Source organism: Tupaia chinensis, unplaced genomic scaffold (assembly GCF_000334495.1).
Source record: "Tupaia chinensis unplaced genomic scaffold, TupChi_1.0 Scaffold144814_1, whole genome shotgun sequence".
Classification (NCBI taxonomy): Eukaryota; Metazoa; Chordata; class Mammalia; order Scandentia; family Tupaiidae; genus Tupaia; species Tupaia belangeri.
In genome coordinates this window covers 158,343-168,223 of record NW_006204675.1, presented here as the reverse complement: position 1 = coordinate 168,223, position 9,881 = coordinate 158,343, and the positions used below count along the sequence as shown (strand labels likewise).

The window sequence follows — 9,881 nt, the reverse complement described above, 5'->3', positions numbered from 1 at the left end:
AGGGATCTTCCTACCATGGAAGTTTTGTGTACTGGAGGCTAAAATGTCAGTGGGAAATCTTCATTTCTCTGTTTCCCCCAAAATCACTCTCATTTTTCTAATTGCATTAGTCAGGTCTTTTCAACTATATATGGACAAGGAGTGGAAAGAATGGACAGCCTTGTTTCATGTCCAGTTTTTAGTGGAAAATCCTTCAGTTTTTCCCCATTCAGTGTAACATTAGCTATAGATTTTTATGTATCTTTTATGCTGAGAAACTATCCTTCTATGTTGCTGGCAGTATTAATAATGAAAGGGTGCTTTTATTGTATTTGTATTTTATCAAATATATTTTATATATTAATTGAAATAATCATATTTTAAAAAGTCTTTCCTTCTATGTTTATGGTTTTGCATGTGTTGAGCCAACCTTGCATTTCTGTAATAAAACCTACCTGGTCATGATGAATCATCATTTTATGTCTATTTGTATATAATTTGCTGTTCTCTTCTTGAGAATTTTTATATCTATATTCACCAGAGATCATGACCTGTAGTTTTCCTTTTTTTATATTCTTATCTGTTTTGGGAATGAGGGTAATGGAGGATTCAAAAAATGAATTAGAGAGTGTTTCTTACATTCAGTTCTTTTGAAACTATTTGATTAAAACATTTAACCTCTTCTTTGAAATTTAAAAGATTGTAGAATTCAGAGGTGAAATCCTCAGGAATTGAGCTTTGCTTTTAGAAACTTATGCCTTTTGTTATATTGCATGCTTCATTGCAAATTGATTTATGTGGTTCAGTCTCTTTTCTTAATTAGTCTAGGTAATGCTGCATCAATCTTGTTTATCTTTTCAAAGTATCAGCTTTTATTTTCATTTATTTTCTGTATAATTTATTTTCTATTTCATCTCAAATATTTATTACTTCTTTTATCCTAGCTTTCTTGGACTTTTTTGTTGTTGTTTTCCCACTTCCCTGAGGCATGATGTTACATTTTCCATTTGCCATCTTTCCTTATGTACACTAACTACTGTGAATTTTCCTCTTATGGCTCCTTTTGCGGTGGTCCACAAATTTTGGAAATTCATGTACTCTTCATTAGTTTTCATAAATATTTTTATTCAGTTTTGATTTCTTTAGTAGTTATGAAGTCATTCATGAGTATGTTAATTATGTTTCATGTATTTGTGTATTTTTGAGGGTTTTTCTAAAAATTGACATTAAGTTTAAGTCCTTCATGGTCAGCAAAGATGTTGGTATAGTTCTATGCCTTTCAATCTGCTTAGGCTTGTTTTGTGCACTATTATATGGTCAGTCTTTGGGGCAGTACCACATGAGGGCTAGGAAAATGTATATATTTTTACAAGCAGTCAGCATAATGGCTATGTTGCTGGGCACCCATGTAGTCACCCGTGGTTTGAGTCCCAGACCCTGTGGCTTAAACTCACACTGGGACTCATGTGTGTGATTGCCTAAGATCCCAAGAGGAGAATGAAGAAGGAATTGTGGCATGGCTATCCCCATTGGGCAGGAGGCGGATGTGTGTGTGAGTGATTTTTCATTTTCTGTCTCTCTGCCTTTCTTTATCTTTCTGGTGAGTACACTTGCCCTATAGCAAAAAACTCTCAAAAAATGTATATTTTATTGTTTTCAGGTGGAGAGTTTTATGTATGTATGTCAAGTACAGCTAATTTACTATATAATTTAGGTCCTTAATCTACTTGCCTAATTTTTGTATTGTTGACCTGTCTAAAGAAGTTAAGGGACCAGCAGTTAGCATAATGGTTATGTTGCTGGACTCCCACATAGTCCACCGCATTTCACATCCTGGACCCGGTGGCTTAGAACTCACACCATGCACATGTGCATGCATGCCTAACATCCCAAGAGGAGAATGGAGAAGGGATTGTGACATGGCCATCCCCCCAGAGGATGATTTCTTGCTTTCTATCTCTCTGCTCTCTGCCTCTGTCTGTCTGGTGAGTGCACATGCCCTATAGCAAAAAACTCTCAAAAAAAAAAAAAAAAAAAAAAAAAAAAAAAAGAATTTAATGGGCTATTGAAATCCCCAACAATTAGTCTGTTGCACTCTATTTCTCCTCTTAGATCTATCAGTCTTTCTTCACATATTTGGATACTCCTGTACTGGGTATTTAGATATTTCTTAGCATGATATCTTTTTGGTGAGTTATCCCTTTTACTATTATATAATATCCTTCTTTATTTCTTTTTAGAGTTTTTGTCTTAAACTTCTCTTTTTGTCTGAATGAATATCCTGATTCCCACTTTTTTTTTCCACTTGCATGGAGCCCATTTTTCCAAATCTTCACTTTTAGTCTATGTTTATCTTTGTCCATGTGGTTTATTTCTTGTATGTTAAAGGTGGCAGGTTTCTGTTTTTTAATCTATTCATCCAGTCTATGTCTCTTGATTAGAGAATTTAAACCATAAACATCTAAAATTTTATTGATATTTCCAGAATGATTCCTACCAAAAAGTTGGCCATTTTCTTGGTTGATTTTTGTGATCCAATTTCTGTCCGTCTTTCCTTAGTTTCTTGGTATAGCATTCCCTTCAGAACTTCTTGAAGAGCTGTTCTGGAGTTGATAAGTTCTTTCAGGTTTTGTCTATCTGAGAATATTTTTATCTTTTCTTTCCATATGGAAGACAATTTAGCCATGTATGATAATATTGGTTGCAATTTTTAAAAACATTTTGAGTATTTTTCTACATTCTTTCCATACTTGCATTCTTTTTGATGAAAGGCCTTGTGTTCACCTATGAGATAAATAACTTAATTTTGTAAGTAACTTGACATTTTTCTTTTGCCTATTTTCGTAGCTTGTCTTTATAGTTTTGGCCAATCTGGTTATGACATGCTATGGAGAAAATCTGTGATCTTTCTTTTTTGGGGGCTAGATATATATGTATATTTTTAATGCATATGACTTATTTATTTATTTTTCATCTCACATGGGTACAGTGCCAATCTTTAACAAGGTTTGAGGAAGGCACATCTCGCAAAGTGGTGTGAAATCTACTTATGCTTGTGAACCACAAAGGATCAATACACATATTTTATACACATGACTCTATGTAATATTTTTTCTAAAAATATTTTCAATACTAAAACATTTTTGAACTATTGTTCTAATACATAAACTTGTCCTTCCATATCAATCATTCAGCTGTTCTTATGACTTTTTTTATTAAAATATAATTCACAAACCACACAGAGCAATTGAAGCATTTAATTCATTCTTGTATGGTACCCTCAGAATGTTGCAGAATCATCACTATCTAATTCCAGTTTGTTTGATTTATTATTTCAAATAATAATGTGTAAGTTCATTAAATAAATATAATTTCATCTGTATACCATATGACCAGAAAATGAAGTCTTTGTACAGAATGATGACAGAAAGTTCTCAGCCAAATAACTAGTTTTCAGATAGTATTGATAACTACAGCAATTTCCTTGAACTGTCTGTAGAAATTCTGAAACTGAAAAATTGTCATTTCAAAGCATTTGTTCTTTACTTGGCTTGAATAATCTGCCACTTTTAGCATCACTTCCTCATATAAATATTTAAAAGATCTTCAACAGTCAGAATTCATGGCAACTCAGTTTCTGCTGAAAGTCTATATGTTGTTTAGTAACTTTAAAGTTGGCATCCTTCAAGGGCCCACCTGAACTCTCCATGGCTGGTGCCAGAGTTCATCAGGTCTGGATTTTTAAACACTTTTATAGGCTTTGAAAGTTTTCTTTTGGGATTATATGGAATAGGTTTTCAAAACCCTCATTAATGTTTTTACCTTTCTGGATTTCAATAATTTAGATGTTTGGATGAATAATGGAGCCTAGTGATTCTCTTACATTACCATTTTTTTTGGTGTCATTTTATCTGCCTTTTTAGTCTGTTTCAAAATCAGAGTTTTGTCTTCTACATCAGAGATTTGATCTTCTGAATAATCTAAATCTTCTTTAATATTTTCTATAGAGATTTTCATTTCCTGTATTACAGCCATCATCACTAACAGTTCTGCTTGATTTGTTTTTATGGTGTCTATTTCATCTTTAACATCATGAAAGGACTTATCTTTTGGACTTGTCTCTTTTCTCTTGTATCTTCTGGAACTCATTATCTATTAACTCCTGTATCTCATCTTTTGTCACTATGAATATTCTGAATTGTTTATCTGACATCTTCATTAGCTTCATTATACAGTCTGTAGATTATATGGGATTGTTATTTTCCTTTGGGGGAGAGATATTTTCCTGGTTTCTCATATTTTTGTGCTTCTGTGCTGGTTTTTAGTGATCTGATGAATTATATGTTCATCTTTATTTCTTAGAGTTGATTTTGAGCATTAAAAGGCATGTAGGAGGATGTGATCTGTGATTTCTTTGCAGGTTTGTCTAAATGACTATTACCCTAAACCTGAAATTTTGTTGTTGGGCCTGGATGTTTCATATGCCTTCCAGAATGGTGGATTGGAAATTGGAAGTAAGAAAATCTCACACCTGGAGTGGCTAAATAAGTGTGCAGCCTCTGGTTTGCTTGCTAGCAGTAGCCCAGTTTAACCTTCTGCCACAGGGCCAGCAAATGATTGGGAGGCAGGGCCTCCTCTAGACCTAGACCCACACAGCTCCAGCTAGCTTCCCCCATTCTATCCCCAGTAATTCAGCCACACTAGCCTCTGCTTGCTCACAAGTAGTGTCTTGGATTCATATACTGGTCCCCATGGCCAGAAAAGAACTCTGGGGCAGGGCCACCACTGGTCCTAGCCTCACCCAGCTCCAGATAGATTCTCTAGTCCCAGTGTCCAGTCATTTAGTCAGACTAGCCTCTGCTTGTTCACCAGCAGAGTCCCAGTTTCATCTTCACTTCCCCATAGACAGCAAGGGACTCAGAGGCAAGGACACCACTGGAACTAGCCCCACCTAGCTCCAGGTAGTTTTACCCATCCCATTGCTCAGTCCTTCAGCCAGGTAGGCAGTTTTATTTTTTTTTAATCTTCTTTCTTTTGATAATTTCCTGGGCCCCATTGCCCCACAGATTGGGTCTGTTAACTCACCAGCAGCATACCAGTTTCATCTCCAGCCCGTGGTCAGCAAGAGACTCTGAAGAATGGTCACTACTGGCACTTAGCCACAATCAGCTCCAGCTAGTTTTCACCATCCCATTGTCCAGGACTTTAGCCAGGTATGTCCAGGACTTCAGTCAGGTATGTAGTTTTTTTTTTCCCCTTATCTTCTATCCTTTACTAATTTCTTACTGTTCCTTGCCCCAGAGACTATCCTCTGCTTGCTTGCCAGCAGCATCCAAGTTTCATCTATGGTCCCATGACCAGCAAGAGACTCTGAAGGGGCCGATTGTGTCCCTTAGCCACACCCAGCTAAGGCTAGGTTCTCCATCCCATTGCCCAGTCCTTCAACCAGGTAGGCAGGTTGATTTTTTAAATTTTTCTTCTTTCTTTTGCTAATTTTCTACAACTCCTTGCCCCACAGATTGGCCCATGTTGACTCACCAGCAGCATCCAAGTCTCATCTCATCTGCCCCAGCCAGCAGGGGACTCTGAGGCAGGGCTACTACTGGCCCTAACCCCACTAAGCTCCAGCTAGCTTTCTCTATCCCTTTGCCTAGTTTTTTTAAGTCAGGTAGGCAGATTTTTTTTTTTTTTGAGAGGTTTTGGCTATAAGGCGTGTGTGCTCACCAGACAGACAGAGAGAGACAGAGAAACAGAAAGCAAGAAATCACCCCCCGGGGGGATGGCCATAATCCATTCCCCTCCATTCTCCTCTCAGGATCTTGGGCATGCACACACATGTGCTCAGTGTGAGTTTTAAGCCACTGGGTCCAGCGACATAGCCATTTTGCTAACTGCTGGTCTCAGGTTTATTTATTTATTTTTAATCTTATTCTTTCTTTTGCTAATTTCCTACCCCTCCTTGTCCCTCAAAGTGGCCAGTGCTTGCTCACCTGCATCATCCCAGTTTCATTTACTGCCCTGTGGCAGGCCAGAAACTCTGAGGCAGCCCCACCACTAGACCTAGTCACACCCAGCTCCAGGTAACTTTTCCCATTAATTGCCCAACTATACTTTTTAGAGATTTTTTGCTATAGGGCACAGGCACTCACCAGACAGACAGAGACAGAGACAGAGACAGAAAGTAAGAAATCACCCCCTCCCCCCTGGGGGGATGGCCATACTGCAATCCCTTCTCCTCCATTCTTTTCTCGGGATCTTGGGCACACACGCACACACACCTGGTGTGAGTTTTAAGCCACTGGGTCCAGGACAAGAACCGCGGTCGACTATGTGGGAGTCCAGTGACATAGCCATTACACTAACCGCTGATCACCAAATTGCACAATTTTTCAGCTAGATAGGCATTTTATTTTTTTTAATCTTATTTTGTTAATTTCCTACCCCTCCTTTCCCAACAGAGTGGCCTCTGCTTGCTCTGCAGTAGCATTGCAGTTTCATCTACTGCCCTGTGTCCACCAAGGGATTCTGAAGCAGGTCTACTCCTGGCCTAGACCTATCTAATTCCAGCTAGCTTGTCCCATTCCATTGCCTAGTCCTTTAGCTAGATAGACTGTTTTTGTTTGTTTGTTTTTTATTCTTCTTGCTTTTACTAATATTCTACCCATCCTTGCCTAACAGACTGGGCTCTGCTTGCTCACCAGCAGTGTCCCAGTTTCATCTACTGCTGCATGACTAGCATGACTCTAAGGCAGGGCCACTACTTGACCTAGTTCCATCCAGCTCCAGCTAGCTTTCCCCAACACATTGCTTAGTTTTGCCACCAGGTAGGCATTTTCCTTTTTTTTCCCCCTGTTCTTTCTGTGCTAATTTTCTACCCATCATTGTCACAGAGTCTGGCCTTTGCTTGCTCACTAGCAGAGTCCCACTTTCTTCTAGTGAAACATGGCCATCACTGGTCCTATCCCCACCCAACTCCAGCTAGCTTCCCGCATCCTTTTGCCCAGTCCTTCTGTTAGATAAGTGCTTGCTCCCCTGCATCATCCCAGTTTCATTTACTGCCCTGTGGCAGGCCAGAAACTCTGAGGCAGGGCCACCACTAGACCTAGTCACACCCAGCTCCAGGTAACTTTTCCCATTAATTGCCCAACTATACTTTTTAGAGATTTTTTGCTATAGGGCACAGGCACTCACCAGACAGACAGAGACAGAGACAGAGACAGAAAGTAAGAAATCACCCCCTCCCCCCTGGGGGGATGGCCATACTGCAATCCCTTCTCCTCCATTCTTTTCTCGGGATCTTGGGCACACACGCACACACACCTGGTGTGAGTTTTAAGCCACTGGGTCCAGGACAAGAACCGCGGTCGACTATGTGGGAGTCCAGTGACATAGCCATTACACTAACCGCTGATCACCAAATTGCACAATTTTTCAGCTAGATAGGCATTTTATTTTTTTTAATCTTATTTTGTTAATTTCCTACCCCTCCTTTCCCAACAGAGTGGCCTCTGCTTGCTCTGCAGTAGCATTGCAGTTTCATCTACTGCCCTGTGTCCACCAAGGGATTCTGAAGCAGGTCTACTCCTGGCCTAGACCTATCTAATTCCAGCTAGCTTGTCCCATTCCATTGCCTAGTCCTTTAGCTAGATAGACTGTTTTTGTTTGTTTGTTTTTTATTCTTCTTGCTTTTACTAATATTCTACCCATCCTTGCCTAACAGACTGGGCTCTGCTTGCTCACCAGCAGTGTCCCAGTTTCATCTACTGCTGCATGACTAGCATGACTCTAAGGCAGGGCCACTACTTGACCTAGTTCCATCCAGCTCCAGCTAGCTTTCCCCAACACATTGCTTAGTTTTGCCACCAGGTAGGCATTTTCCTTTTTTTTCCCCCTGTTCTTTCTGTGCTAATTTTCTACCCATCATTGTCACAGAGTCTGGCCTTTGCTTGCTCACTAGCAGAGTCCCACTTTCTTCTAGTGAAACATGGCCATCACTGGTCCTATCCCCACCCAACTCCAGCTAGCTTCCCGCATCCTTTTGCCCAGTCCTTCTGTTAGATAGGCAGTTTTGGTTCTTTTTACTCCTTTTTTGTGGTAATTTCCTACCCCTACTTGCCCCACAGACTGGCGTCTTCTTGTTTACTAGCAGCGACCCAGTTTCATCTCCTGCCTCATGAGCAGCTAGGGACTCTGAGGCAGGACCACCAATTGCCCTAGTCCCACCTAGCTCCAGCTAGCTTCCCTCATCCTTAAACTAGGTAGGCCATTTTTTTCCTCTTCTCTCTTTTGCTAATTTCCTACTTCTCCTTGCCCAATAACCTGACCTCTTCTTGCTTGATAGCAGCTTACACATTTTATCTATTGCCCCGTGACCTGCAAGGGATTCTAAGGCAGGGCCATGACTGGCTCTAGCTACCTTCTCCCATTCCATTTTCCAGTCCTTCAGCCAGGTAGGTGGTTTTCTTTGTTTTGACTCTTCTTCTTTCTTATGCTAATTTCCTACTCAAGCTAGCCTGCACAGATTGGACCCTGCTTGCTTGACAGCAGCATCTCAGTTTTATCTACTAACCCATGACTGGCAAAGAACTCTGAGGAAGGGCCACTGATCCAAGCCCCACCCAATCTCCAAATAGCTTCTTCCATCTCATTGCCCAGTCCTTCAGCCAGGTAGGCATATTTAAAATTTTTAATCCTCTTTCTTTTGCTAATTTTCTACCCCTCCTCACCCCTCAGACTGGCCTCTGCTTGCTTGCTTGCCAGCAGTGTCCTAGTTTTGTCTATTGTCCTATGGCAGGCAAGAGATTCCAAGGCAGGGCCACCACTGGACTGAGCCCCACCCAGCTCTAGCTAGCTTCCCTCATCCCATTGCCTAGTCCTTCAGGCAGATGTACAGTATTTTTTTTTTCCTCTTCTTCTTTCTTTTTCTAATTTCCTACCCCTCCTTGCCTCACAGACTGGACTCTACTTGCTCACCAGCATCGTCTCCAGTTTCTTCTCCTGCGCTGAGACAGGCAAGGACTTTGAGAAAGGGTCAACACTGGCCCTAGCACCAGCAAGATCCAGCAGCTTCTTCCAACACATTGTCCATTCCTTCAGACACTTGGACATTTTTTTCTCTTCTTTGTTTCACTAATTTTCTAACATTCCTTGCCCAACAATGGCCTCTACTTGCTCACAAGCAGCACCCTGGTTCAGTCTACTGCACTGTGGCTAGAAAGGGACTCTGAGGCAAGGTCACACTTGGTCCTAGTTCCACACAGCTACAGTTAGCTTCCCATGTCCCATTGTCCAGTTCTTCAACCATATAGGCAATTTTCTTTTCTTTTTATTTTCTGCTTTACTTTGCTAATTTTCTATCCATTCTTGTCCCACAGACTGGGATCAGCTTGCTCAACAGCAGTGTCCCAGTTTCATCTCCTGCCCATTGGCTAGCAAAGAACTCTTAGGAAGGACCACCACTGACTGTAGCACCACTCACCTCCATGTAGCTTTTCCCATTTTATTGCCAAGTTCCTCAGCCAGATAGGCTATACTTTTTGTTGTTTCTGTTGTTCTTTTTGAGAGTTTTGGGTTTTTTGTTGTTGTTGTTGTTCTAGGGCATGTACACTCACCAGAAAGACAGAGAGAGGGACAGAAAGATAGAAATCATCCACAGGAGAAGGTGGCCATGCCACAATTCTTTCTCCTTTTCCTCTCAAGATCTTGGGAACAGGGACCAGCAGTTAGCGTAATGGCTGTCGCTGAACTCCCATGTAGCCATTTGCGGTGGACTCCCATGTAGTCGATCGCAGTTCAAGTCCTGGACCCGATGGCTTAAACTCACACTCATGTGTGCGTGAGTGCCCAAGATCCCAAGAGGAGAATGGAGAAGAAGGGATTGTGGCATGACCATCTTCCCTGAA

At 40.9% G+C, this 9,881-nt stretch overlaps 1 non-coding gene and 1 pseudogene across 1 annotated transcript; both read right to left on the bottom strand.

Annotated features, from left to right (window-relative positions):
- Positions 1 to 2,952: 2,952 nt before the first annotated feature.
- On the bottom strand, positions 2,953 to 3,050 carry LOC114005894 (small nucleolar RNA U13). The gene has a single exon (XR_003547693.1). It is a non-coding gene; the product is annotated as a small nucleolar RNA U13 (small nucleolar RNA).
- A 382-nt stretch (positions 3,051 to 3,432) lies between these two features.
- LOC102493540 (COMM domain-containing protein 6 pseudogene) lies at positions 3,433 to 3,688 on the bottom strand (annotated as a pseudogene).
- Positions 3,689 to 9,881: the final 6,193 nt, after the last annotated feature.